At 37.3% G+C, this 4354-nt stretch overlaps 1 long non-coding RNA gene across 1 annotated transcript; it reads right to left on the reverse strand.

Annotated features, from left to right (window-relative positions):
• Nucleotides 1–301: 301 nt before the first annotated feature.
• LOC128423025 (uncharacterized) lies at nt 302–4129 on the reverse strand. The gene is made up of 3 exons (XR_008332648.1): nt 4041–4129; nt 2441–2536; nt 302–579 (listed from the first exon to the last, which is right to left on the reverse strand). It is a non-coding gene; the product is annotated as an uncharacterized LOC128423025 (long non-coding RNA).
• Nucleotides 4130–4354: the final 225 nt, after the last annotated feature.

Genomic DNA, 4354 nt, shown 5'->3' on the forward strand with positions numbered 1-4354 from the left:
GATCACTCTGCGAACCGCCCGCTGCGTTTCTCCAGTTGAAACCAATCTCACTGCTGCTGTAAAAGGGCTATGCTTCTGTTAGCAATGATGACTCAGTACATTACTGTGGATTTTCCTCCTTCTGTGAGTCAGGTATCATATACAACAGCCAGTGGAATTTTCTGTTTGTTGTTCATCTTCCTGTAGCAAACCATTAACTTTAACAATATATATATATATATATATATATATATATATATATATATATATATATGAGAAAATTATATCGAATTAAGTGTCCGTCAAGCCAATTCCTGGGGTGGGGTAGCTTTATTAAATAACCACTGAAGCGATCCAAGAGGAAATGCTTCTTGTGAGCCTGGTCAAAACACACAGAAAATATAATGTGTTCTCTTTGTACTGCATTACTGCAGGCAGAATGTCTTGTAGAAGATAAATGGACCAATCCAAAAGATCCAGATGCACATGGATATCTGACACATGCAGGCTTCCCAGATCATTTCAGTGGAGGAATCATTTATTTATCCAGACAGCAACAGAAGCCAAGTCCTCTAAAGGGTTCACTGTCCATTTGTCTGTCTGCAAATCAGAATAGAGTTGCTGAAGTACAAAAAACCTCCAATCATATACAAAATGCACATTCTATTTAAATCAATGGTTGATGTGGATTACCGTATATCAATGAATATCTACAAAGCTGCTTTCCTTCTATAACCATTTTCATATGGTGCTTCAAGTCTTATTACACCACAATAGCAACTTTTCCTTCTTCTTGAAAGCTTTATCCTACTACCTGACTTGAGCTATTGCTGATAGGCATAAATGCATGCTAGCGAACAAGCATTTATGAAAGCTTACACATGTTACACTATGCTTGTTTAATAATCAATCACGCAGTGTTCACCCAACATCTTTATATGCTGTCATTTTGATTGAGACAAAGTGCTCCACGCAGACTTGCATTGTACAAGAATAAAGGTGTGCTAATTGCAAGACAAACTTTTATGGTACGTATCTCTTGTGATTTATGACAAGAGGCTTTTTTCCTACATACTGAGAAAATGTCAGAATATGATACTGCTATGGTTTGAGGAGTTTGACCTGATTCACTTGCAACGCTAAGCCAAACCATGGCTAAGCATGAATGTGCAACTGTACAGCTATTCATAGCAAAGATCTTGGCCGTTTCACTTCTCTCCTGGTCCTGCTGCACTAATACCTAGTTTTGTTTAGAGGTTTGTTCAAATACAGGCTCATGGTTTGTCTCACTTCAGATAAACCACTAACCATACATGGCATGTGGCCTTCAAGGATGGATGCTGGTGTCTATTCATGTTAAATAGTGGGTAGACATGGCAGACGACACAGCGATTTCTCCAAAGCAGCTCTTTATTTTGTAAGCTGGAATAGAAACTGAACAGCAAACAGCTCAGCCAGCCTGCTTTTATAGGTAGCCAGCTATCAACATTGTAGCAACAACAACCCAGGGTTTCCCGCCTAAAATAACTGACGTGGACCTGAGTGAAAACTATCTACAGTATCCCCCTGCTGGCCCAGGGTGAGAACTTCAGTACATAACAATTCACATCCACACTGGAAGATGGATGAGGTAATACATCTCTCTATACATCAGAGATGGGGAACATACAGCCTTTCAGATGCTGTTGCACTATAGCCCCCATTATCTCTGAACACTGGCTGGAGCTGGAGTCCAAGAATGTCTAGAGGGCAACAGGTTCCCATCCTGCTATACAGACACTGCAGTGATGTGTATGTGGAGCGTTGCATGTGTGTCAGGGTTCTTCACAGCAAGCAGGGCCTGGATGCTTGGTTCACCCCAATAATACTAAGGTTGTGTGACATTTTACCACCTGAATCTTCTCAGCAGGTAGGAAAGGTAACATGTACACAGTTACAACATACAGAAAAGCTGAGGCAAGGATTTCAGCCCACAGCAAACTCTTAAAGGTATTTAACAGGAAACAACCGTTCTAACTATAACTAAGTGTCTCTGTAGGAAGACACACAAAGGGTTTAATTTAGCAACAGTCTGCACCATAAAATATTAGTCAAGTGCTAACATAGCCATTAATACTCTTTTTTAACAGAAGGCAATTTCACAGACTCATTTACCAACTGGAATCTCCCAAGTCTAGTTGGTAATTGTGCTTTTTATTCATCTCTGTAAATTCCATTTAGTGCTTTTTAGCTGTTTCTTAGCATAAATGCATTGAATGTTGTTAAATTGGATTAATAGGTTTTATATGTAATATATATTATGTATTCATTTAACTGGAGGTGTTTCAACTCATATTGCCGCAATCTCTTTTTTAAAATGTCGTTTTATTTTGCAGATTTTATTTTATGGACATTTTTCCCCTCTGGAAAGACTTGCAGTATATGTTTATGATGTATGCTTTATAAATAGAGATATACTTACCGTAGAAAGTTGGGGTTGTGGTCATCTTTAGCTCAGTTCACATTGTTTTGGCCTGAAGCAAGCCAAAGGAGAAAATCAATTCAGGTGCATTAGAACCTATATGAGAAATCACAAAAATATTGTAGGAGCATTTAAAAGAATTATGTAGCTGCTGTAACTTAAAATAGATACAAAGATAGGGCATTGTGCTCCAGCTCATATTCTCTAGAAATTTTATGTGCAGCATAGTAACATTTTAGTAGATGTGAGCCTAACATTTCTCATTATATGAATTGGACTTTCTCTACAAAAATGAAATGAGTAGACTGCTGTTTCGATGAAATCTGTTCTTAAAGAAATAAAAATAAATTAGATTCAGATTTAGCTGTGACATCAGTCAACAGCTCAGTTGGTTGATCCAAAGAAAGCTGATTGGCTCAATCACAAGTTTTTGTTATTAATATCCTACATTAATTTTACAAATTAAATTTCAAACTGTAACTCATTTATAGAAGATAGCAAATGATGCGGGGAATGAATTTATAAACCAACTTGGGAGGTTAATTTATCCTGAAAGGTAGTTTAGAAATGTGTTAACTAAAGGAGGAAAGGAGGTACATAAACACAAAATAATAATAATAACAGCAACTATTATAATTTAGTGTCAGTAGGGATGGGAGAGAAGCATTATTCAATTTATATTTAAATGTGAATCTCCCCATTCTCTGTCAAAAATAACAGGCCACCCAAAAAATAAGCAAAAAACACTTCTTGTTGTTATTTATTTATTTATTAAGTTTAAGAATCACACTTCCTTCAGAAGGAGCACAGATATGATGTACAATAAAAGATAAAACAACCATGTATAAAAAACAAATAAAACACACACAAATAACCATTACTATCTATAAAATAACAAAACCATTCAAACACAGGAATCATTTGCAGCTGTTTGGCATTAAAATAACAGAATCTCTATCAACTAAACGCAAAAAAGGGATAACAATCCCAGCTCCAGGTGGGTGGGTGGGTGGGTGTTCCAAAATGAGGGGGCCACCACAGAGAAGTCTGTGCCATATATACCTGATTCATGTAACCTAGTAGCGGCCATGAACAAAACCCCATACCCGCCAAATCTTAGGGAATGAGTTAGCTGGTATTGGAGGAGTTGCTCTTGGATTACATACACGCGCGCACGCACACACACACACACACACAGAGAGAGAGAGAGAGAGAGAGAGAGAGAGAGGGTATTACTGGATATAAAGATATTCACCAACATTCTCAAAATATGGCAATCTGGCAGTTTCAACATGCAACGTGAATATTTGCTTTGTCCCAAGCCAACTAAAATTAGCCCCATTGAAGCCAGTAAGACCAATAATTTGTGACTAAATTTAATACCATTGTTGCCAGTCGGTTAGCCTGCAATTCTATGCACACTTACTTGGGAGTAAATTCTAATGAAGTAAATGGAACTTACTCCTCAGTAAAATTGTGCTGCATGTCACAACTAACTTTAGCTGAACTGGAGTGTTTACTTTGAATATAAATTTCTTTTTTAAAAAAAAGAAAAGGAAAGGGGAAAAAGGCTATACTAAAACAGATAGTTAATCCTTACCACCCAAGCCTGCCCACCTTCTGAGTCTCTTCTTTTCTTCTTTCTGCTATGTGGAAACAGTGTTCTTTTCATTCCTTACTGTGGTTTTCAGCCTTGACATTGTAGAGAACAGAGAGATACTGTGCAGTTCTAAGAATTATCACCAGTGTAGCTCCCAGCATGAATTGTCCTGTTCCCCTGTTATTGCCACACACTAATAAAAGCTGAACAATATTTGCAGGTTTTGTGAGATAGAAAGAGTGATTCATATTTAATCTTACAGTTGTTCACTCTGGGAAAAAAACTTTCAATCTTCCATCTGATTCCAAATGTGT

The sequence above is a fragment of the Podarcis raffonei genome, chromosome 11 (genome assembly GCF_027172205.1).
Source record: "Podarcis raffonei isolate rPodRaf1 chromosome 11, rPodRaf1.pri, whole genome shotgun sequence".
Lineage (NCBI taxonomy): Eukaryota > Metazoa > Chordata > Lepidosauria > Squamata > Lacertidae > Podarcis > Podarcis raffonei.